Source organism: Pinus tabuliformis, chromosome 1_1 (genome assembly GCF_031772625.1).
Source record: "Pinus tabuliformis cultivar Carrire ecotype Pingquan chromosome 1_1, CPIR1, whole genome shotgun sequence".
Taxonomy (NCBI): domain Eukaryota; kingdom Viridiplantae; phylum Streptophyta; class Pinopsida; order Pinales; family Pinaceae; genus Pinus; species Pinus tabuliformis.
The window spans coordinates 892,236,235-892,263,392 of record NC_142297.1 but is presented as its reverse complement, the minus strand read 5'-3'; the positions used below and the strand labels follow the sequence as shown (position 1 = coordinate 892,263,392).

The 27,158-nt window shown below is 36.2% G+C and overlaps 1 pseudogene; it reads left to right on the top strand.

The window, feature by feature from the left end:
• The first annotated feature begins 16,542 nt into the window (after positions 1 to 16,542).
• LOC149217272 (pentatricopeptide repeat-containing protein At2g13600 pseudogene) lies at positions 16,543 to 18,795 on the top strand (annotated as a pseudogene).
• The last annotated feature ends 8,363 nt before the right edge of the window (positions 18,796 to 27,158 follow it).

Genomic DNA, 27,158 nt, shown 5'->3' with positions numbered 1-27,158 from the left:
ACCCTGGGAAGTTTGCTACCCAACTAAGCCCAACGGGGCCCACAATATCTTGGGTTACATCTCCTACGGTTAGGGTTTTGGTTGTTTAGAGTTTTCTCATGTCTTTCAATAATAAATAGGTCCTTGAGCCTCATTGTAACACAATTCAGTTGGCATGTAGCCACCACATCTCTTCTTAGAGATAAGCTACCATCGACCGAGCTATCTTATTTCAATTCTATTTGTAAGCACAATTCAATGTTTTTCTATTAATGAAATGAAATGTTTTTCTGTTGCATCTCTGTATTTATGATAATATATGTAATTTGTTGCGTTCTTGTTCAAGTTCGGATCACCAAGAGATGGAACGCCAAGAATTTGTGGGCCCCATTCGGGTTAGTTGGGCAACCAACTTCCTAGTCAAGTCATAACTTGGTCATATTATCTCCATTTGGCGCGTACAATACCTCGATCAAAATATCTCTCCGAGTACTACATGATTAAGAGAAATGTCTTTTAGATTAATCACATTTTCAAGACTGGGTCGACGTTTCGAACCAGCTAATGTGGTTCATCCTCAGGACAAGGTGGAAAAATTCATACAATCTTCATGAATAAATAGTAAGGATGCATTATTGTCCTGGGTTAAAACTAGTTCTTGAAGACTAGTTGTTGAAAGCTAGCCATTGCAGATTAGGTAGCTAGAAAACCCAAAAGGGCATTATTTAATATTTATTAGTTATAAATTATTTAATAAAATATTATAAATATAGCTATAAAATATTATAAATATAGTTATAAAATTGGTTTACAAATATTAATAATAAAGTTAGGAAAATTAATAAGGGGAAAAGAATAAGCTTTAAATAAAAATAGTTGTTAGGATAAAATATTAAATTACAATAAATTATAAGAAACATAGTTATACAATTAAACCGAAAAGGGGAATAAAGAGGATGCAAATACTCCATAAAATTAATAAGAGGGTTTAAAGTGAGATATAAAAATCATTGCTAGGAGTTTATAAGTAATAACAAATAATAAGAAAAAAAAAATTAATTAATTAAATTAAAGATAAGGAGCACAATAAAAATAAGAGAATTAATAAAGATAACCAATCACAAGAAAAAAGAGGGGAGAGGAAGGAAAAAGAAGGGAGGGGGAGACAAGAGAATCATAAGGAGAGGGCCAGAATCCAGCGCCTGCTCAGCTTCCAACCATATCTCTGTTGAGATTTCTGGCATGCCTGTCAATCCCAATAGCCTCCCTAAGTTTCCTATGGTGGAAATTATCAACTCTAGCAATGAATTTGGAATCCTCAATACAGACATGATGCTTGGGTTTCTCCGCATGCTCATCTAGGGTTGATGAGCGGGAATGAGTGTGCCTTATGTCTAAAGCATGCTCATGGATCCTTTGGTTAATTGAATGACCCGTTTCTCCAATATATGGATTACCATAGGAACATGGAATCAAGTAAACACCTTTCATGTCCTTTGGGTATATAGGGTCCTTAACTGAGTTAAGAGAATTTCTAATGGTTCTAAGAGGTTTGAACGAAGATGAAACATTATTCCTTCGAAGGATATGGGAGATCCTATCAGTGGTCCCTTGAATAAATGGGAGATGAACCTTGGGGATAGAATCAAAATGAGTAGTTTTAACTCTTGGTCCTTTACAGGCTTTTTGAAAGGCCTTGAGGCTCTGAGTTCTGCTATACCCATTATTTTTTAAAACCTCAAGGAGATGAGATTTCTCCTACTCCAGGTGGCTTTCATCAGAGATTCTCAGAGCACGGGTAGCAAGGGTGCTGAGAACACCGAATTTTTGAGCAGGAAAATGATGAGAACTAGCATGAAGATATTGTTCCATGTGAGTTTTTTTGCGAAAAACTTGGTGAGAAATGGAACCATCATCCATTCTAGAGAGGATAATGTCAAGGAAAGGAAGGTGACCATCCACCTCAACTTCCATCATAAACTTGATAGATTCAGATTGGGAATTAAGGTGGTTCAGAAACAGGTCTAATTTCTCACGGCCATGGGGCCAGATGACGCAAGTGTCATCAACAAACCTCTTCCATTTCTTCGGGCGAAATTGAGTTGAGGCTAAGGCCCTAGTCTCAAAATCTTCCATAAACAAGTTAGCAACAATAGGGGAAAGAGGTGAGCCCATCGCAACCTCTAAAATTTTCTCATAGAATTCACCTTGGAAACTGAAAAAAGTCGAGGTGAGGCAGAGGCCAAACAATTTGGCAGTGTCTTGATCAGTGATCTGACTCATGACATCAATGGTCTCTTGGATGGGAATTTTGGTATATAAGGATACGATGTCAAAGCTAACAAGTATATCCCCAGGGTCTAGTCTCACATCACTCCATTCTTTAACAAAAGAGGTAGAGTCATTAACAAAGGAATCAGTGCGACCCACTAGGGGTTTAAGCTTAAGAGCTAACAATTTAGCCAGAAGATAAGTAATCCCACCTATTGTGTTAACAATATGTCTTAGGGGGACCCTAGAGATGTGGTCGATCATTTTGTTGACATAGCTAGATCTATCCAAAATGACGATGGCCCCACCTTTGTTTGCTCTTAGAATGGCAATGTCGGGGTTCTCCCTCAGGGCTTTAAGGGCGAGAAACTCATCATGATTGAGGTTTCTTTTAGGAGGCTTAGCCTTCCTAAGAACGATAGCACAATATTTTCTTATTACCTCCTTGGTATTATCAGTAAGATCCCTAATCCCATACTCGATGTTACAAATAATATCATCGATGGGAAACTTCTTAGGGGCAAGGGAAAAATTAAGCCCTTTATTAAGGTGACTAAATACAGAGGGATCAAAGTTAGAACAATGATCATGCTGCAGACATAAGGCACAATCGTTCCCGCTCATCAGCCCTAGCTGAGAATGCGGAGAAATCCAAGCATCATGTCTGTATTGAGGATTCCAAATTCATTGCTAGAGTTGATCATTTCCACCATAGGAAACTTAGGGAGGCTATCGAGATTGAGAGGCATGCTAAAAATCTCAATAGAGATGATGGTTGGAAGCTGAGCAGGAGCTAGATTCCAGCCCTCTCCTTATGATTCTCTTGTCTCCTCCCCCCTTCTTTTTCCTTCCTCTCCCCTCTTTTTTCTTGTGATTGGTTATCTTTATTAATTCTCTTGTTTTTATTGTGCTCCTTTTGTTTTCCTTATCTTTAATTTTAAGTAATTATTATTATTATTATTATTATTATGTTCTCTTTATAAATTTTTATTATTATTTGATATTATTTATAAACTCCTAGCAATGATTTTTATATCTCACTCTAAACCCTCTTATTAATTTTATGGAGTATTCTTATCCTCTTTATACCCCTTTTCGGTTTAATTATATAACTATGTTTCTTATAATTTATTATAATTTAATATTTTATCCTAACAACTATTTTTATTTAAAGCTTATTCCTTTTCCTTATTAATTTTTCCTAACTTTATTATTAATATTGGTAAACCAATTTTATAACTATATTTATAATATTTTATTAAATAGAATTTATAACTAATAAATATTAAATAATTCCTTTTTAGGTTTTCTAGCTACCTAATCTCCAACGGCTAGTTCTCAACAACTAGTCCTCAACGGCTAGTTTTCAACATCTAGTTTTAACCCTGGACAGTGATGCATCCTTACTATTTATTCATGAAGACTATATGATTTTTTCCAGCTTGTCCTGAGGATGAACCACATTAGCTGGTTCAAAACGTCGACCTAATCCTGAAAATGTGATTAATCTGAAAGACATTTCTCTACATTATGGATCACAAAAGTCTCAAATCTAACATTACTATAGGATTTTATGCGTGGCCACGAGCCTGATGCAAACCTAAAAAAACGTCGTTTAGGGGATCAAAACTGCTCTAGAAGTCGAGGACCCGAAAAACTGCTAAAAATAGGAAATGCTACTATGAACAAGGAAACTGATGAAACTGATTGGAGGTCTAGGTGGAATAGGCGGGTGCCCACCAATATCCACCTGGATCATTGAACAAAAATTTCTACCACTTATCCATAGTTTAACATTGTGAATTCAATTTTTGTTATTTATTATTATTATTTAAATTTATTTATTTGTATGTTTATTGGCTGAGGTCTTATTATGAGTTGTTTAGTAACTTCCATTTTATTAGTTACTATTTTTTCTTTTAGTTTTATTTCATTTTTATTTATTTATTTCATGAATTATAGTTTTTTCTCTATATTTTCAATTTAAGATGACAAATTTTAAAGATGATTTTTTTTTTTTTTTTTTTTAAATCTAATCATTTTTTTTTTGTAATTTTAATTTTAATTTTGAGTTTTGTTACTTTTTAATTTGACTTATACCCCTTTGGTTATTTTTTTCTATGTTTTTTTTTTCAATTGCAATTTCTTTAATCATAGTTGTATTTTTTTATTTTTATTTTTTATTTTTTATTTTTTATTTTTTATTTATTTATTTATTTATTTAATTTGGCTTTATTTTTTTCCCTTTACTTTTTATAATTTTCTTTCCCTAAAAGCAACAATTATACAATAAAACTTCCATTTCAATGAATATAATTAAATTAGTAAAAAAACAATTCTAAAAATAAGAAATTAATAAAATTAAAACAAAATTTGAGTGTAATTTTCTCCCATTGTCTTATATATACACATCTCATTCTTCATTCTACTTAAATCTTAAAGACCTCTTGTCATTATTGTTTGCACTCAAATATTAGAGATTTGGAAAATGACAACTTGTGAAGTTAAAGTTGACAATGTGATTCCTGTGATTATTGTGTTATTATTCAACATAGTTATTATAACTGTTATAACTGATACAGATGAGATTATTTTTTATTTTTATTTAGAAATAAATATTTAATACATTCATATCTAAATTATTTATTTCTTTATGTTGTATGTTTTAAAAAATTATTTAACATATTCATATTTTCATCCGTATTATGAGGATTTAATTATGTCTTGGTGTGTATTTATATTTTAGTTGAATTGTCTTTTCATTGACCATTCCAAAATTTTGTAGTATATTCTTGCAAAAAATGTCCTATAGGCACATTGTGCATTACAAATCAGTGTAATATGATATCATTTTGTGCTGCACAAGTCAACCTCAACAAGCTCACATCTTTTAATATTATACAAATTACTCCTATGTATTGGGCATTAATATATGTATTATTATTAATTTACATAATAATTATTTGTACAACGATTTTTCTTCAAAGCAGTTTGCTTTAGAGAAAACTATAGCTCCAATTTGAAAGATGACATTGTGGACATTGGAAATTTCATGAGACAACCATGGTTTGATTGCAGGCCATCTTCTTCATTATACATTGGTGAAATTATGCTTAATTTTTCAACTGGAAAATGTGTTTTAGTAGCTAGAAATTGTATGGTATAACATTGTTTTAATTCCCGAAATTCCAACCATCTATTTCCTCAAATATTTCTTTATCTTTTGCATGTGCTTTTAGTTGGAAATCATATTGTTTATGCTAGAAATTATATGGGGTAGCATGTTGGAAATTGTATGGGGCTTTATGAATTTAATTTGTTTATGATCTTTACTATAGTTGCACATTTTTCCTTTGCCATTGGGGGCTAGCTCCTTATTTGGTGCATCAAATCACCTGCTGCGTAATGATTACCATAATGTTTTTATTGCAAAAAATGGAGATTTCCAATTTTGTTTTTTCAACTTCTCATCTTGGCAAATATTGTTAGGATATTCCGACACATAGGATATAGTTAAGTTCAACTTGGTTTAGTATAGAGTTAGGTTAGAGTTAGGTAAAGTGTGTTTCTTTACCGTTGTACATTTTGTAACTTACAATCCGACGGTCACGATATGTAGTGATCCGACGGTTCACTCTCACCTCGGTATTACCGACACTTGATCCGTGGCTTGACACCCGATTGGTCCATGAGTTCTATTTAAAGCGCATGGAGGGTCATTGTTCGGGTAATCCGTGCATGAGAGAAGCTTATGTAAATTTTCATTCTTTGATTAATAAATTGCATGTAGTACCCACGTTGGGACAGGCCGTGGACTGTTTCCCTCCTTGCACTCTAAGGGTTTTAACCACGTCAAAAATATTGGTGTATTGATTTGAGATCTGGTTGTGAGCGGTGTCCTTTTGGTATTCTTTCTGTGGAACTTACCCTGTAAATTCCTACATGGTATCAGAGCTATTTGAGGGTCGCGTCCGTTGGTGATCCAAATCTGAAGCCGGTAGAACTGCATGCGGCTGTCGTTTCCTAGATCTGTTGTTTCTGACTGCTTTCGGGCCGAGAGGACTGCTCTGTTGCGTTCGGAGCATCTGTTCCAGTGAGGAACCCCTTTCGTTTCACGCGAAAAGGTTTCCGGTAGCCCTAGCTGCGTCATTTTTCAGATCGGGAGGTATACAGTGTTTTTTTTTGCAGTTTACTGTTATTTTCTCTCTGCTTATTTCGGTCTCAGTTTATTTAGCCTTTTTTTTTAAATCGGATCTATACCTTTCATTTCTGCGTATGCTCTTTGCCCTGCGACTCTGTGCGATCTGGGCAAATCAGAAACAGAAAGGAAGGATTTTTCTCATGCGTATGCTCTTTTCCCTGCACCTTAGTGTGATCTCGGAAAATCAGAAACATTGAGAAAAATATTTAGTTTTTCGGCTAAAGCTAACTTTGAGATTTTTTTAAAATTTCTAGTTTTTTGGCTAAAGCTAACTTCGAGCCGCAAGGTTCGTTTTTCTTTGCATATTCGTGTTGGGTTTTGTGTTTTGTGTTTTGTAGGGAAAAAGAGCTTTCTCAAGGCAAGCACGCAAACCGAGGCCCCCCCCCCCCCCTCTCTCTCTCTCTCTCTCTCTCAAATTTTTTGTATAGATCAATTGGTTCAAAGCTATTTTAAGAGAGTAGAGGTCTTGGGTTCAAGTCTCCATTTTGTGGGGGCGGATTTTTTCATTCCCGCACATTCGCGCACTTTGCCGGCAACTTCAACAATTATTTTTCAAAAAGCCATAACTTCTTCATCCGGAAGCCTTTTTCAGAGCCGTTTTTTTTAAAACCGCCTATTTTTTCGAGATCTATCCATTGGAACACTTACTTTCAGCATCTTCAGCTTCAGTTTTTTTTAAAAATGGAAAGCCCATGCCAAGTCATTCTTGACAGCACTAACTACTTCCAATGGGTAGCCTACATCGAAGATTTACTTAGAAGTAAAGGTCTCTTCAGAATAGCCACAGACCAAGAGAAGAAACCAAAAGATGAAGACAAGGCGGCAAAATGGGAAAATAGACAAGATCAAGCACGTGGTTTGATAGGGATGTCTATTTCTCCTGATCTTAGATTCCACATTGCGGAACTTGAGACTCCTCATGAAGCATTAGAAAAACTTGCTAAAGTTTTTGGGATTAAAAATGAAATTAGAGCCCATCAACTTGAAAATGAGCTGCTTACTTTGGATCCTAATAATTTTTCTTGCATTGAAGATTTCTTGTCCAAATTCAAGAACCTTAGATATCTCTTGGAAGGTGTTAAAGTTAAGAAAGAAGATGGTAACCTTATTTATTCCATCCTTACTAAGTTGGGACCAGCCTACTCTGTATTTGTTTCCACTTTCCATTCTACAAGGGAAGCTTTCATTTGTCAAGGACAAGACTACAAGCCCCCTTCCTTTGACTCCTTTTGTGATTCCTTAATAAGAGAACAAGAAAAACTCTTACACCTTGGTCTTCTTAATCTTGGAAACTCTTCCACGAAAGCGTTAGCCGCCCAGCAGCAACCAAATTCAAAGAATCCTAAGAAGTCATATCCTCAAAAGAATGGTCCTAAACCATTTCAGCCTCAAAATGAAAGATCATTTCAGCAAAATGATAAGACCAATAAAAACAAATGGAAGAAGACTGATAGACATTGTAACTTTTGTAATCGAGATGGCCACTTAGAATCTAAATGCTTTAAGAAGATGGAAGCCTTGGAAGCCGCAATGAAGAAACATAACATCCATGTGGAGCCTACTTCAACTTCAACTTCCGGAATGGCACTTTCTGCATCTCATTGTCAATCATCTCAGTCTGGTTATGCATTAAATGTATCTTCTTAATGTTGTAGGGACTGGAACTGTTCATCTAGACAATGGTCAGTTTAATGATGTATTATGTGTTCCAACCTTATCCTGCAACCTTCTATCTGTCTATCAGATAACTCATTCAGGTGAAGGTAAAATTGTTGAATTTTCACCTCATGATGTTGTAATCAAGGATCTAAAAGATCCTAAACAGATTCTAGCTACTGGTCTTGCTGATGATTCCAAAAGGTTGTATAAGTTTCACAACTTTGGGTCATCCAATCTTCCCTCAGTATTTGTTGCTCATAATGATGAAGTGAGCAAACTTTGGCATGAGCGATTTGGTCACTTAAACTATCGCTCCCTTCAGCATCTATGTAAAGAAAATATGGTGACAGGTCTTCCTATGGTATCTTGCAGAGATGGTGTTTGTTCCGGATGTGTACTCGGAAAACATCATCGGGACAGTTTTGACAAACGTGCCTCTTGGCACGCCTCAGCCCCTTTACAGCTTGTGCACAGTGATTTATGTGGTCCTCTTCCTGTTGCTTCATTCTCTGGCTGCAAGTACTTCTTAACTTTCATTGATGATTTCTCCAGACGCACTTGGGTATACTTCTTAAAACTCAAGAGCGAAGTATTTACCACTTTTTTGGCCTTCAAAGCATTTGTTGAAAAACAATCTGGACATCAAATTCTTAAGCTAAGAACTGATAATGGTGGAGAATATGTTAAAAACACATTCATCAACTTTTGCACCGAAAATGGAATTCAAATGCAACATACTGTTCCATACACTCCACAACAAAATGGTGTAGCTGAAAGGAAAAATCGCACCTTAAAGGAAATGGCTAATTGTATGCTGCAATCTAAAGGACTCAGTCTTAGTTTTTGGGCCGAAGCAATTAATTGTGCAAATTATATAATCAATCGCACTCCTACTAAGGTTCTAGAGAATATCACTCCAGAAGAAGCTTGGAGTTCCATTAAACCAGATGTAAGTCACTTTCGTGTGTTTGGAAGTGAAGCATGGGCCCATATTCCAGATGAAAAGCATAAAGCTTTAGAACCTAAGAGTGAGAAATGTACTTTTGTTGGATATTCTGAAGATGTAAAAGGTTATAGACTTATTCCATTTAAGTCCAAAAATGTTATCATTAGAAGAGATGTAAAATTTGATGAAAATAAATCGGCCTGCGAGCCTAGTCCGGCGGATGTGCCACCTCTTCCTATCTCTTCTATCTTTGAAAACATTTCTTCTTCAGATGATGAAAGCGAGGATGATAATCCTCCCCCACCTTCTCAGGATCCTCAACTTCCAAGATGGGTCCGTGCTACTCGGGATGCAGCAGGTGATCTTGCCGGTGATCCTACAGATCAGCGACGTACACGTTCTCAGTTTGAAAGAGCCTCTTCTTTACTGGCTCAAGCTCCAGTAAATCATGATCCTGACACTTTTGCAGAAGCTTCAGGCCATCCACATTGGGAAGCAGCTATGAATGAAGAATATCATTCATTGATGACAAATGATACATGGGATCTTGTTCCTCTACCAAAGGGACGCAAACTTGTTAGATGTAAATGGGTTTACAGAACCAAGTATGGACCAGATGGGAAAGTTGATAAACATAAAGCTCGTCTCGTTGCTAAGGGCTTTTCACAGGTTGAAGGCATTGACTACACTGAAACCTTTTCTCCTGTTGCCAAAATGAACTCTATCCGCCTTGTTCTTTCCCTTGCTGCCTCTTTAAAATGGGAAGTCCATCAGATGGATGTTAAATCTGCCTTCTTGCATGGGGACTTGCAGGAAGAAATCTATATGGAACAACCCATTGGCTTCATACAAACAGACTCCAGCCTTGTTTGTCGACTTAAGAAATCCCTTTATGGCCTCAAGCAAGCTCCTCGGGCTTGGTATGCCAAAATGGATAGCTTTCTTTTAGAATCTGGCTTTTCTAGGTGTCATTCTGACAATACTGTCTACACCAAGAAAGTGGGCAACTCTCTTATCATCCTTGTTCTTTATGTTGATGATCTTATTCTTACTGGTAGTGATCCCAACCTTATAAACCATGTGAAGTCCAGCCTTAAAAAGAAATTTGAAATGACAGACTTAGGACACTTACACTATTTTCTCGGTCTTCAAGTCTTGCAATCCCAAGAGGGTATTTTCCTTTCCCAGTCCAAGTATGCTTGTGATATTCTTCGTCATTTTCACATGGAAGACTGTAAGCCAGCCCCTTCTCCCTTTCAGTCTGGAGTCAAACTTTCAGTCTCTTGTACTTCTCCTGAAGTTGATGCTACCTTATACCGTCAACTTGTCGGAAAACTCTTGTATTTAACCCATACTCGTCCTGATCTTTCCTTTGCTGTTGGCCTTGTTGCTCGTTTTATGCAAAACCCCCGTGAAAGTCATTGGAAAGCAGCTAAAAGAATACTTCGTTATGTTCGAGGTACAGTACAGTTTGGGATTCATTACAGTGCCAAAGCAGCTCCTCTGTTAGTTGGTTTCACTGATTCTGATTGGGCTGGTGACCCTGATGATCGGAAGTCTACTGCCGGTTATGTCTTCACTCTTGGTTCAGGACCTATTACATGGGCTTGTAAGAAACAGGCTGCCATTTCTCTTTCGTCAGCAGAAGCAGAGTATCGTGGTGCCGTGGAAGCTAGTAAGGAAGCCTTGTGGCTTCGTCAGATCCTATCAGAGTTTGGCTTTGAGCAGCAGCATCCAACCACACTTTGGTGTGATAATCAAAGTGCCATTCAGCTATGCAAAGATCCAGTCCAGCATCAGCGCAGCAAACACATTGAACTACACATGCACTTCATCAGAAAGCTCATTCATGACCATGTTCTTGAAGTGCAATATTGTCCAACAGATGATCAGGTTGCAGACATCTTCACAAAGGCTCTCACAGAGGCGAAGTTCACTAAACTTCGATATATGCTTGGAGTTCAGGAAGTTGTCACTAAGGGGGGATAGGCTCTAGTGCCTCCTTCCTTCTCCTATTGTGTCATATTTGTAAATCCTTCAATCCTATCCCAAGTTGTTCTTAAGGGGGGATGTTAGGATATTCCGACACATAGGATATAGTTAAGTTCAACTTGGTCTAGTATAGAGTTAGGTTAGAGTTAGGTAAAGTGTGTTTCTTTACCGTTGTACATTTTGTAACTTACAATCCGACGGTCACGATATGTAGTGATCCGACGGTTCACTCTCACCTCGGTATTACCGACACTTGATCCGTGGCTTGACACCCGATTGGTCCATGAGTTCTATTTAAAGCGCATGGAGGGTCATTGTTCGGGTAATCCGTGCATGAGAGAAGCTTATGTAAATTTTCATTCTTTGATTAATAAATTGCCTGTAGTACCCACGTTGGGACAGGCCGTGGACTGTTTCCCTCCTTGCACTCTGAGGGTTTTAACCACGTCAAAAATACTGGTGTATTGATTTGAGATCTGGTTGTGAGCGGTGTCCTTTTGGTATTCTTTCTGTGGAACTTACCCTGTAAATTCCTACAAATATAATTTGTTGAAAATTTAAAACGTTACAAAAATGGTAGGACCATTTCTAGTTTATCCATCTATCCATCAACAAATATTTATTGTTTTTTACTTTAATTTGACTATATTTAAACTAAATTGAAAGTACTAAAAATGTCACTTTGCATAATACAAATTGTGGTTATGTGTCTAGCCAAGTTGGTTGCAAAGTCCAATTTTGCTAATTCACACCAATTGGGCAAGGGTCCATCTAATTTCAATGCAGAAATCCCACCATGAACAAATTCCTAATTGAAGAATCTTTTCATTGTAGTGTTTGTGCATCCAAATACAATGCACCATAAAAACAATAATGGCAACATTTTATCTAGAAGTGAGATTCAATTTCAGTCAATAACATCGAATGAGCTAGAAACAACTTCTTGTTGAATAACCTTTCTGATACTTTCTAACTTATGCATGTTTATATTTTCTGCAGAGAATATCCTTTGGATAATACATTAGCTTTCAAGCATCAAGATAGCAATTACTTTGCACCCAACAAATGATTGTATAAGTAACATGAGTAATTACTTGTTCTCGTATTAGATTATTTTCTTATGCAAACAAGCATGATTATCTTAGTGTGTATTGAAGTATTTTATGTTTTTTGGTTGAACATATTGAACAATTTGATATTTCTTTGTTGAAGGTGTTGATATTAGTAAAAGAGCTCCCATATGCATTGAAGATTCAAGCATCAAGATAACAATTACTTTACACCCAACAAACTATTGTGTAAGTAACATGAGTAATTAATTGTTCTTGGATGTAGTATAATGTTATTTTCTTATGCAAACAAGCATACTTATCTTATTGAGTATTGTAGAATTTTATGTTTTTCTCTTGAACATATTGAACAATTTTATATTTCTTTCTTGAAGGTGTAGATATTAGTAAAAGGGCTCCCATATTTATTGAGAATTCAACACTGAATTATATTATTTAAGAACATCATAGTATTTTCTGACTAATATGTGTTAGGTCTGTATACATGTAAAATATTTGGTTTGTGACTCTAACATATTATTTTTAGAAGAACATTACAAAAAATCTCTTTTTTGTACAAGAGAAACTACAAATGACAACGATTTGGAGACTCTATAAACAAGTTAACGCATAGTTACCTTTAAAGATAGTAGAATATAAACTGTCAATGAAATCTTTATGTCTTTATTATTTTTTACTTTAATTTATCTATAATTAAATTAGGCGGTAGGGACTAGCTACAATGTAGCATCGCTTGGGTACATTTTTATTAAAATATTTTATTTACTAACATCAAGTAATCATAAAAAAATAAAGATAATAAATAATAAATGCATCAAAGACTATTACATTCTTTTGCCTAAATACAATTGTTTTGTTGTTGCAAGATGAGGCATATGCAATTTTAGTTCTTTATTGTTTTTTACTTTAATTTTGCTATATTTAAACTAAAGGACATGTACTAGCTATTATGTAGCACTTGTTTTATATTTAGAAATTCTTGCATTTTAAGATCTTGAATTTGTAATGAAGACTAGGTATGTGTTGCATATTTAGGAAAAAATTATTTAGTGAAATTGTTAAATATCCTAGATCTAATGTCATTTAAGAAACTTTTGTTTTATGACCTGACATTATTTGGGGAAATAAGAAGGGGCATATGAATCTTGTTAACTTTCAGAGGAACAATCAATGAAATATATCACATTACAAGTTCCAACGGTAAGCAAGTGCATATTTTGCTATATTGCCCCAAGTTTGGTTATAAGTGGAAGATGCTCTTAGAATGTATGTGGGAGTCCTTATGCAGCAACATGTCCCATGAGTGGATGGTGCTCTTACAGTGTATATAGGAGTCCTCATGTAGTAACATGTCCCAAGAGTTTAGTTTCGTTAGTTCACTTTAATATAATGTGAGCCCAATAAATATCAGTGGATTCTAACCAGCATAGATCCATCTTAAATTCAGATCTAACATGAGCCGAGAGGGATCCAATTTCTTCGCTTGCAATTTTTTTTATGAACATACATTATTTAATTGTTTTGTATAGTTTTTTTTAGATTTTTTCAAATTTTTATTTTGATCGACATGAGCAAAATTTCAAGTTTGATGACTAATGAACAAAGTTACACATCATACTGGACTGTAAAATTAGCCTCTCGACTCAATAATAAATTAGAAAATCATAAAAAATAACTCTAATAAATATATTAAAAATGTTATATTAAAAAAATGATTTAAAATTCATAGCCTTTCAAAATATATATATATATATTTCCAATTTTCCCTATATCTTTTAATAACTTTATTATAACACTGGTGTATTTTTCTTTCTCCATTATCTCTTAAAATTCATGTTTTACTTGAAATCATTTAAATTTAATTGATTCAACTTTTTTTTATTACTATATATATTATTAAATTTTATAAAATTTAGTTAATATTTATATAATAATTGTTTCAACTTTTTTAATATTATATATTACTAGCAATTGTCCCAAAAGGTACAAAGAGAGGCCGATAGGATTATTAAATTAGAATTGTTGAATTTCTCTAGAAGAGATGTTGGTTCAAGTCTAACGAATGAGCATTGAAGCCTGGACACCCCCTCCTGCAGGTTGCAGCTTCTTCAAATCCAAAAGATAATAATAATAATTAAGTAATAATATTTTTTAATATTTTAATATAATTTAAATATTAATATTTCTTACCAATTATTTATTTTATATTAAAATATATAATAAATGAATAAATAAATAGTAATAATCATCTACTTCTGGTCACTATTGCAGCTCGCAAAAACCATCTAACGCTGTTAATTAGCTACATCCAGTAGCTGCAAAAAACTATCTAACAAACACCCTTACTTACCTACTTGACCCATCAACATAAAACACTAAGAAATTGCAAGGGTGCCTGCATTCCGGATTTTTTTCTGCCTTCCTGTCAAAACAAGTCATTTTGAAGAATGATTGGGAATTGTTAGGGCGATATGCGGAGCTCGATAGTGAGCTTGGAGGGCTCGGCTGCTTCAACAGTACAGTGGGAATGGGCCTCAAAAGTCTTGACAGATGCTCTGCAACCACCTATTCGGCGAGCCACTCAAGCCTCTCGGCGTTGCTGAGGGAGAGCTTTCGTTTTCCTCCGAAGGGAAGAGACTCCAGGCTCTTTTGCTTCAATATGCTGTCTACAAAATTGATTAGCATCTTCACATTTTCTTCGCTCGGATCGTGGGCATCGCCCATGCATTTCTCCGGGAATCCGCTCCCCTGTTAATACCCAAAGCACGATCTTGTTCTGAAAACAAGAAATGGGTATAAATTAAAAAAAAAAAAACGCATCTTGAAATTTGCTGCTGTTAGGACAATTAAGTTACAATCTACTCCAGTTTTGATTTCTTGATCTTTTCACAGAACCTCTACAGTAACGTGAGACGTGCAGTTTCAGGTTACCTGAATCCTGATGGAGTTGCGCCTGCTTTGCCCAAATGCCATGCTCATGGCGTGATCAACATTGTCTGACACCGCATCGCCCACGATTTTGAAGATGGGCTTAGCCCAGTGGGCAGCCCCCCATCGCTTCACCTTGTCGTAATCGTATGCCCGATCGAACTGCCCGGTTCCGATTGAAAGCACCAGCAAATCCTCCACACCTCCCACAGACGGAAACTCCTGCTTCTTATGCAGAACATGGTTATGGCCGCGGCGGTGGGATTGTTCATCACCAACCCAACGTCGATCGCCGTCCAGGCGGTCTGCCCGTCGTCTGCTCCTTTTACTTAACTGAATAGTAATAGAAAGATTCATGAACATTTAAAGCTCGCAGCAAAAAGCCTAAAAGTCATAATAGAAACGGTTCTTGGGTCGTCCTCTGCAGCGGTAAAACCCCAATCAATCTTATAAAACCTCAGTGGTCCAGAAAGCACCTAGATGTCAGAACCCTCGGTTGGAATGGCTGAGGAAGTGCGCTAAGCGTTTCGGCACCCATGCTGAGCCAAAGAGTCACCTGCCGAAAGACCAAAAATGTAATATTAATACTCATAGGCAAAACAAACTGCAGCGTAACAGAGCAATAGAGTTTGCAAGAGAGAAAATTAGTCAGTAAATGATATAAATTGTGGCTGCCTACAAGCCTGTGAAATAGATAGGAAAACTGTGGGAAGCTGCGACCAGTAAAACAGTAGAATGCAAAAGGAAATAATCAGTAAAATACAGAGAACAGAGTCATATTGTATTTAGCAGAAACAGAAAAGAGGAGCATCAAAAGAAAACCCTGTTAACGCAGAAAATATACCTGTTAAATGAACCCTGAAAAATAATCAGCTTCTGAGTGGATATGGTGTCAAAGCTATGGTGTCAAAGCGGACACGTTTACTCTGGATTTCCAAGTTGAAGAGGTTGTCGGAACCCGCTATGAGCTCACTGTGGACAGAGGAGTTTGCAGAGCAAAACCAAAAGCCAGTGAAGAAGAACAGTGCTTACCAAAAGCCAAAAGCTAAGGAAGAAGAACAGCAACAACAACTAACACGGAAAAAGCAGTGAAAATATTTTCATGGCAGGCAAAAAACAATGAAAATATCTTCAAGAGTGACATAAAAGAATGGGAAAAAGCAGTAAACAGCTCAACCGATATTTAGAAAAAATAGTCACACTTCAAATCAACAGTTGAAAGTGTCTCACCTGATCCAACGGAACATGATAAAAGTGTTGACGATTGTTGATGCATAGAAAGGCCTATCAGGGTAATTAAATTTTATAAAGTTTATTTAATATTATTTATTAAAATCCCAAATATCAGATTCAAGTCTTAACAAAACCATTATTTAAGTGACCCCTTATAATTTTGGAGCTTTGGATCTGTGTTCTCTCGTGTACTCAAGAAGATCCGAGAATAGAGTTGGGATTCTCTGCTGGACGCCACAAAACATGATATCGGCATCATTTCAATGGCACTGGTCGCATGGAATCGGAAAAATGTGGTCTCCTCTGCTCTTCATCTTCTTGCCTCTACAGAGAGTGCCGCCATGAACACCAGCGTTGTGACTGCCAGTAGGGGTTGTGCAGAGTATTCTACCTATGCCTCAATTTTGCAAACCTGTGCCCACAACAAAACTCTTGCAGAAGGCAAAATGGTCCATACCCAAATTCTTCAAACGGGATCCACACCTAACGTTTATTTGGAAACGAACCTCATGATTATGTATATCAAGTGCGGGAGTCTGGTGGATGGCCGAAGAATTTTCGATAGAATGCCTACGCGCAACGTGGTCTCATGGACTGCGATGATCGCAGCATATGCCAGGCATAGGCAAGAAGAAGAGGCGTTGAAGCTTTATTACCAAATGCAAACAAATGGGGTTGAGCCAAATGCATACACATTTGCTAGCATTCTCCCTGCATGTGCTAACTTGGGCACTCTAGAACAGGGTAAAGAAATCCATCGGAATTTAATTAAAGGTTCAGTTCAATGTAATGTGTTTGTGAGAAGTGCTTTGATAGATATGTATGCTAAAATCGGAAGTTTAGAGGATGCACGGAAAGTGTTTGACGAAATGCCTGAACGAAATGTTGTCATATGGACTGAGATGGTCTCCAGATATGCGCAGGCTGGGCGTATTGACGAAGCTCTGGAGCTTTTTCAGAAAATGCCTGGACGGGATGTGGTTTCATGGACTGCGATGATCTCGGCTTTTTCAAGGTATGGCTATAATGAGGAAGCCTTGAAACTGTTTTACCAAATGAAGCGAACAGGCATCCAGATGGATTGGTTTGCTGTTGCTAGTGTTCTTCCAGCGTGTGGAATCTTGGCAGACATGGAATGGGGTAAGGAGGTTCATGAAGAAGTAATTAGGCATGGATTTCAGCGGGATATTTGCTTGGGCAATATGCTTATAGATATGTATGTGAAATGCAGGAGCATAGAGGATGCACGCAAAGTGTTTGACGAAATGCCTGTAAGAGATGTTGTCTCGCAAACAACTATGATGGCAGGATATGTGCAAAATGGGTGTTTTGATGATGCATGGGAGCTTTTTAGCAAAATGCCTGAACGCGATGTGGTCTCATGGAATGTCATGATTGCAGGATATGCACAAAATGGGCGTATTCATGAGGCTCTGGATGTGTTTCATAAAATGCCGGATCGCAATCTGGTGTCCTGGAACTCGATGATTGCAGGCTGTGCAAAGAATGGGTACCTTGGTGAGGCTATGAGGCTCTTTCGGATGATGCCTGAACGAAATGTTGTTTCATGGACTACAATGATTGCAGGATATGCACAAGATGGGCAGTTTGGTGAGGCTTTGGTTCTCTTTCAGCAAATGCAATTGAAAGATGTGATGCCAGATTCCGACACCTTTTCTACTGTTATTGCGACATGTGCTAATCTGGCATCTCTGGAACATGGCAAGAAGGTCCATGGACAGATTATTAGAAGTGGATTTCAGTATAATGTGATTGTAGGCAACTCGCTAATAGACATGTATGCTAAATGTGGGAGCATACAGAACGCGGAAATGGTATTTTTGAAAATGCATCGACGAAGTATAGTTTCATGGAATGCAATGATTGTAGGGTATGCGCTGCATGGGTACAGTAAAGAAGCCCTCCAGCTATTCGAACAAATGCAATACATTGGTTTGATGCCGGACCGTGTTTCCTTCATTGGTGTTCTTTCTGCATGCTGCCATACAGGCTTAGTAGCTGATGGCTGGAAGTATTTTAATCAAATGAGTGAGTTTTATCGCATTACCCCTAACCTGGAGCACTATTACTCTATGGTTGATCTCCTTGGGCGAGCTGGGTGTCTTGATGAAGCGCTGGACTTCATCAGCACAATGCCAATGGAACCTGATGCTTCTGTATGGGGAACCTTACTTGGTGCATGCAGAGTACATATTAATGTAGATATAGGAGAATATGTGGCAGACCGCCTTATTGATTTGGACCCTAAAAACGCTGCACCTTATGTGATGCTATCAAACATATATGCAGCAGCTAGCAGGTGGGATGGCATTGAGAAAGTGCGAAAGATGATGAGAGACAGGATAATTCAAAAGAATCCAGGATGCAGCTGGATTGAGGTCAATAACAAGGTGTATTCTTTCCTTTCACAAGGAACCCAGAAAAAATATGTGAGCTTGGATAGTTTGTGTGGACGTGAAGAAGACGAGTCATGCGCTCAACACAGTTTATGCTGAATGACTTCGAGCGGCAGAAAGAACATGTTCTTTGCTGCCAAAGCAAGAAGATATCTACTGTATTTAGTCTTATCAAAAATACCCTGAGGTACCCTATTGGGTATTAAGGAATGGTTTTGCTGTCACGACTACCATTTTCTCTCGAAGTTTATCTTTGAGTTTTCTGCGTGAGGCATTGTTTTCAGGCATTCCAATGGAGTATTTCTGTTACAACATGCTTTGGTTCTCTAATCATAAGTATAATGTGAATGGAAAGTCTCTATGTTCAATCTCTCGAAGTTTATCTTTGAGTTTTCTGCGTGAAGCATTGTTTTCAGGCATTCCAATGGAGTATTCATGTTACAACATGCATTGTTTCTCTAATCGTAAGGATAACGTGAATGGAAGCCTCTATGTTCAATTTTGGATTTGTTGGAGCGGCAAATAATATGCATCATTGTTGATTATGGTTCCCTTTAGAGTTATTTTTAGAAATGTTGTTTAAGTTCCAGGGAATGTGCGACTATCTGTAACTTTTGTCCTCAAACAAGACTATTTCACTAAATTGGTATCCCACCAGTGCACGTGAGAAACTTTTTGTTGGAACTTTTGTCCTTAAACAAGACTATTTTACTAAATTGGTATCCCACCAGTGCACGTGAGAAACTTTTTGTTGGAACAACAGTAAGTGATTCCAATCACGGCCATTAATGCGGTAGCTAGACACCTCTAGAGGATTCAGCAGATGTCTCAAGTGCAGCTTCTAGAATTCGGCGGATGCATTGACAAATGGATAGCTTCCTGGAGAAGCCACTGCCCCACCAAACTCCAGAGGTTTCCTTACTGTGTATAGAACCTGTTCAAGCGATCAAATGAAGACAAGTTCTGTTCATGTATTTAACTGTGTGATCTCTGATTTGGTAATGTGTCCACCATTATCATGAGATTAATAATGGTGGACACATCTATTTAGGAGATAATAGATCACATAAAATTAAAGGATATGGTAATATAAGTGTTATGATGCCTAATGGACAAGAAAAACAAATTCAAAATGTGGTGTATGTTCTAGGATTAAAGAAGAACTTAATTTCAGTCTCTACTATCACAGATCAACATTTAAAAGTTGAATTTGTGAAATCACATTGTTTGTTAAAAGATGTGCAGGACAACTACAAGGTCGTTGCAAAAGGAATGAGAGTTGGAGGCTTATACAAGTTCTATGTAATGAAGAATAGGCATCAAGCTTTGGCATCAAAAGGCATGTCAACTATAGAACTTTGGCATCAAAGGTATGGACACTTAAATCATAATGACCTAATGTTACTACAAAAGAAACTGATGGTAGAAGGTCTTCCAATTATAAAGGGTGAACACTTTGAATGTGAAGGTTGTGCACTAGGAAAACAAAATAGGGAAGAATTTCCTGTGCATGAAAATAGAAGAAAACGTGAAATACTTGAACTAGTGCATATCGAAGTATGTGGTCCAATGCAAACTAAGTCACTTGGTGGAGCATATTACTTTCTTATATTTATTGATGATAGCACTAGATACACCTGGGTGTACTTTATAAGAAACAAAAGTGATGTGTTTGAATACTTTAAAGAATTCAAGAGTATGGTTGAAAAGAAAACAGGAAAGAGCATTAAAATTCTTCGATAAGATAAAGGTGGTGAGTACACTTTAGGAGCTTTTATCAAATATTGCAGACAAAATGGAATTATGCAACAATTTACAGTGCCACATACACCTCAACAAAATGGAGTCGCTGAAAGAAAGAATAGAACATTAGTTGAATGTGCTCGAAGTATGATAAAAAGTAAAGGACTTTCTAATAGTTTTTGGGTTGAAGCCATTAATACAGTTGTATATCTTAAAAACAGAAGCCCTACTAAGTATCTTGAGCACAAAACACTATTTGAAGCATTGTATGGTTTCAAACCTAAAGTTAGTCATTTAAGGATATTTGGATGCAAGGCCTTTGCTCATATTCCTAAAGAGGATAGAAGAAAGTTAGATGCCAAAGCCATCAAATGTATTTTTATTGGATATTGCACTGATCAAAAAGCATATAAAATGTATGATCCAAGTACTCACAAGGTCTTTGCAAGTAGAGATGTTATATTTCATGAGCATGTAGATAAACAAATAAAAGAAGATGAACATAATACATGGCAGTCTTCTTATGAAAACTTTAAGGAAGAAGAAGAAGTTGTGGAATCAACTCAAGAACAAGAACACATGGACATTCCAAAAGACACATCAAGGAATCAAAGTCCTCAAAGAAATGAAGGCACTCCACAGAGAAGAAAAGGAGAAGGTACTCCAGAGAGTAATGAACCTCTAAGAAGGTCAACACGACAGATTCAAGCCCCCATCAGTAATAAAGATTATGCTTTAATGTCTCAAGTAATGACTGTTTTTGAGCCCTTAAATTATGAACAAGCCAAAAATCATAAAGAATGGATGGAAGCTATGAAAGAAGAATATGACTCTATAATGAAAAATGAAACTTGGGAATTAATAGAATTACCTGAAAATAAAGTCCCTATAGGATCAAAATGGTTGTACAAGACAAAATTTAATGCAGATGGTAGCATAGACAAGTATAAGGCAAGATTGGTTGCAAAAGGTTATTCACAAAAAGAAGGTATAGATTATGAAGATACCTTTGCTCCGGTTGCAAAAATGAATACAATCAGAATAATGATAGCATTGGCAACTAAATATGATTGGAAGCTACATCAATTAGATGTAAAGTCAGCTTTTCTAAATGGTGACTTAAAAGAAGAGATTTATCTTGTTCAACCAGAAGGATTTGTAAAGAAGGGTCAAGAACATCTTGTATGCAAGTTAAAAAAGGCCTTATATGGACTAAAACAGGCCCCCAGATATTGGTATGAGAAAATTGACAAATTCTTCTTTCAGCAAGGATTCAAAAAGAGTAAAAGTGATCCTAATTTATATGTAAAGACAGACAGAAATGGGGATATAGTATTACTCTCTATGTATGTTGATGATCTAATAATAACAGGGAGTGTTGATAAATTGATTACAGATATAAAAATAAAGTTATCACAGGAATTTGAGATGAAGGATCTTGGTGAGATGCACTATTGTCTAGGTATTGAAGTATGGAGAAATGATGGAAGAAGCTTAATCACACAAAGCAAATATACAAATGAAGTATTAAAGAGATTTCATATGAATGAATGTAAAAGTAGTGAGTACTCCATTGGAACAAAATATCAAATTAAGAAGTGATGATGGAACAAAAGAGGTGAATGGAACATTGTATCGACAATTAGTGGGAAATCTGAATTATCTCACTACCACCAGACCAGACATTGCTTATGCAGTAAGCATACTTAGTCAATTCATGGCTAAGCCTCATGAAAGCCATTGGATAGTTGCAAAAAGGGTCCTTCGATACTTAAAGGGAACTATCAATTTTGGTATTGAATATACTAATACTTGTAATGTTGAATCGACAGGTCATTCTGATTTTGATTGGGCTAGAGATCTAGATGACAGGAGATCCACCACTAGATACGTCTTCAACATAGGATCGGGAGCTATATCATGGAGTAGTAAGAAACAGGCAACAGTTTCCTTGTCATCAACTGAAGCAGAATATAAAGCATTATGTAGTGGCACCTGTGAGGCTATATGGCTCAGAAGAATACTTGAAGATGTTGGTGAAGGTCAACAAGAACCTATAGTGATCAGATGTGACAATCAAAGCACCATCAAACTGGGGAACAATCCTGTATGTCATGTAAGGTCAAAACATATAGACACACACATAGTTGCGGGGGAGCGCCTCCCCCCCCGATCCTGCTCCCAATCCGCTCTCCGTGCGGGAGCGCGCTCCCTGAAAAAATCGCTCCTTGCCTTTTTGAGAGCATTTTCGGGAGCATTTTGGGGAGCGATTTCGGGAGCGCGCTCCCTGAAAAAAATCGCTCCCTACCTTTTTGAGAGCATTTTGCCTTTTTTGCAATGATGTTCCAAATGCAATTGTTTTTCAAAGAAACAAATAAGTTTTTAGTGGGGCTGCTTAATGATCAAGTCTATGGCCCTAGTATTGATATGCGATTCATCGTAATGTTAAATTCTTAAAGTAAAAGGATGAAAATAAAGATTAAAAAGAATGTTACTTAAATTTTTAACATTACCATGAAATGACTCAGGATGTTTGAGAGTGGTTCCAACCTCATTGGATTTCATATGCAAAAAGTAGAATTTTAGATTTCATTCAAAATCCAGCAGACTTATCAGTTTTTCAGGATTTCAGGATTGCATTGTTTCCATTGAATTTTGTCATGTATTAGGGTATGGAACTCGTATTTAATCAAGAGCACCAATCCCTCTATGTACCTTGATGTTAGTGACATTGGTTGTTGAACTCCTCTATCATGACCCTCCTAAAAATGTACGCATCACTCAAACAAACTCTTGACTTGACATGCTGTGCTTTTTCTATCTTATGTTAATGCTTAGAGGATGATATTAATGATAAAGATCCCTATACAGATACAGAGGTAATGACAAAATACCTCTGGATATTAATGCTTAGAGGGTGATATTAATGATAAAGATCTTGATTTTCCAACAAGACTAAAAAATTAGACATTTCTTGTTGTGGCAAGAGGCCCAAGCATAAGCAATAGATAATAGATTTACTTGTCTTTTCTAGTTTCTAGTAGTTTTTATAACTATTGACTCTTTCATATTTATTATGATATTTTTTTAAACAATATATGACAATTTAAGTTTGAAGTTGGCAATTATAACTCAGTAGTAATGAATTATGAATATGATGCTTCATGAAAGTTGAAAGTTGTTTCATTTCATTTTATAACATTTCATTTCATGTTAGATATTATTTGTTGTAATGGTTACACTTAGCTTACAAGTACAACTTTGGTGATCAATGATGATAAATGTTATATATTGAATTTTGAAAGCTTGAAACTTTAAGATTGATGAATCATGACTCAATATGTTGTATGTTACTATGTTACTAACTTGTGGACATGGTTGATGAAGATTATAACTTCTAGATGATTGTTGTTATATGGTTCAATCTATGTTTTTTTATGTTTTTTATATCTAATTCATCATTCTACATGTTTTTGTTGACATATATGTATCAAAATATAAAAATATAAAAAATATATATATATTATATAAAAAATGCTCCGAGATTCGCTCCCAAACCGGGAGCTTCTGAAAATGTCGCTCCCGCACCCGTTTTCGCTCCCACTCCCCGCTTTCGCTCCGGCTCCCAAGTAACACTGGACACACAATATCATTTTGTAAGAGAAAAAGTCCAATCAAAAGAAATTTCTCTAATGTATTGTAATACAAATGAGAATATAGCTGACATATTCACTAAGCCTCTTGGGAAGGCAAAATTTGAGTTTTGCAGAAGTAAGTTATGTGTTGTAGAAAATCAAGACTATAATGTAAGCCTAGCTGAGACTTAGACCAGTAGGCATGACAATTAAGAGTATGTTTACAGTGTATTGTATATTTGTTATCTGGTTGGAATTAAGGGGGAGTGTTGGAAAAACAGTAAGTAATTTCAACCACCGCCATTAATGCAGTAGCTAGACACCTCTAGAGGATTCAGCAGATGTCTCAAGTGCAGCTTCTAGAATTTCGCGGATGCATTGACAAATATATAGCTTCCTGGAGAAGCCACCGCCCCACCAAACTCGAGAAGCTTCCTTGTTGTGTATAAAAATCTGTTCAAGCGTTCGAATGAAGACAAGTTCTGTTCATGTGTTTAACTGTGTGTGATCTCTGATTCTTTTCACAAGCACAAGAATATGAATCTCGATCATTTTCAATTTGCCAAATCCTTTTAAATATTACGACAAAACTCAGTGGACCGATGTTAAACGTGGTTCTGAAAAGACCAGGATTAAAGTGTCCCTAAATCTATAACTTTCTGGAAAGTTCCCTTAAATGAACAACTTGGCTATTCAATTAGGAAACAGTCCAGTAAATTATGCCAGCAATATCCAGTTTCAGTTGTTGAAGCACGAATTATGATCAGTATCACCTTCAGCTAAAATCAGGATCATTGCAATCTTTTGCTCTTTCTTTTATAACAGAGGTTGAAATACATACCAAGAAAAAATTTCAAGGGCTTAGCGTTTGTTTCAGGCACAATACTCATTGGTAGGCAACTCTATATGAAGAACAAGTTCTCAATATGCAACAAAATGCTGATGTGCCTTTTCAAGAAAAAAGATTCTTGGATAATAAATGTTCTATAAAAGAAAAAATAATAGAAAAGTTTATAAAATTACAAGATGCGAAGAACCCTAATATAGGGTAGCAAAACACAGTTCATGTCTTCTTGCATCTATGTATTCTGTGCAGGTCAAGATTTCCCCCTTTTATCTATAAGGTATCCATTTCATCCGTCCATGGTTTTCTTTACTCCAAGCTTAATATTTTTGCAATCCGTGGGATATTGTTGAAAAGCCAACAAAATTGGCTCTGCCAAATCTAGAGCATCTCCCATGCATAATAAGTCGTTACAACTAGGAATTAAACAACCAAAGACAGTGGACATATTGACAATATACAAGCATTTGTTTATTTCAGTGGCTTTCATATACTGTAAAAGGTGTTATGGGCAATAGTAGATGAAGCGTCTTTGCCCTTTTATATCCTGTAGTTTATGCTCTATTATTCATTGCTTTATATTTTTTTGTTGTCATATGGAAGGATGGTGGTTGCATTCTCTTTACATCTCTTTGCATTGATTTTATGGTTGATGTTTCACTTATTTGGATTTTGGTTGTTCATCATAGAACTAGGGTTCTTTTGAGTTTTTTTTTTGCTTCTTTTCAATTCTAATAATCGCTTTCAATTTGGCATGTTTCATCATTCATATAAATCCTCAAATAAGAATAGAATTAACCATGCCTTTGCTGATAGCATCACTATAATATCCAGTTTGTTCATATTTTGGTTTTGTTATCATAAATGTGATTAAATCATTAAAGATAGAACATTAAGGTTTTTTAACTGTATATATTGATCACATTCCCCTCATTCTCATCAAATCGTGATTAAGTTAGAAAACTATACATATATTGATTACATGCCCTTCATTCCCACTAAAGACTTCAGTGCAGAGGGTATCTTCAGGCATCACTATTTTCATAGCATCAATGTAATAGCTGGTTCAATTATGTTTTGGGTTTGTCAATATAAATGAGGTCAAGGCAGAAAACTGTATATATTGATCACTTGCCCCTCAGTTTCACTGACGATTTTCGTTTAGAAGAAATCTTCGAGGATTATGTATTTCAGTGAACATTATGTAACCTCTACGGAGACGTGATTCTCCCTTTCAACCACTTCTCGTTTAGAAGAAATCTTCGAGGATTATGTATTTCAGTGAACATTATGTAACCTCTACGGAGACGTGATTCTCCCTTTCAACCACAACATTATACTGTAGTGTGATGCGAATCCGGATGTGATTTGTGTTCTATTTTGGCAAATTGCTTTTTTTCCTTTAAAGAATACTCATCACCATTATTACTCAAAAAGTTTGTTTCTCTGTAAGAGTGGTCAAAACTTTAAAACTTCTAAGAATTTCGTGAGTCACGATAAAATAGACAAATGCCTTTCTTGGCATATAATTAATAAAAGTTAACTAAATATCATTCATTACATTATAACATAGATATCATGTGTCCACATGTATTTCTATTGATAAGCTCTAATGATCTTGGAACTTGCTTATCACCTCTTTCACCATTATTAAAATATTAAAATCCAAGTGAAGTTGTTGCCTCTTCATTCAAGTCTGTTAATTTTAGGTATGTTCTATGCTAGAGAAATTTATTTCAATTTTCACAGTTAGCTCAATATCTTTTTCAGATTAGCAATCACATCAACATTAAAGTAAACTGCAGATAGAACATAAATATAAATCGCAGAAGACAAGCCAAGACAAGAGGACACAAGATGTGGCGCTAGCTAGGGACAAATCCCAATGTGGGGAAACCCTTGATCAATTCTTCTTATATGTTCTTCAGTAGTTCAACACAGAGAGAGAGATAGTACATTTACAACTGAAGTCAACACTTTGACTTATATAGATGAGAGCATAGATCATCTCTAAGAAGATGATACATGAGATTAGTTGAAGACACGCTGCTTCAACTGATTCTCCAAGGTGACTCTTTCACCTATCATTGTGCTACATCTCGTCATTATGTTGCACCTCACCATGCTGCAACATACTGCACCCATCATCACAATGCTGGACCTCATGACTGCTGCACCTAATGCTGTAATGCTGTCCCATGTGTCATGGTTGAACCAAGTTGTCCATGTTTGTTGTCCCA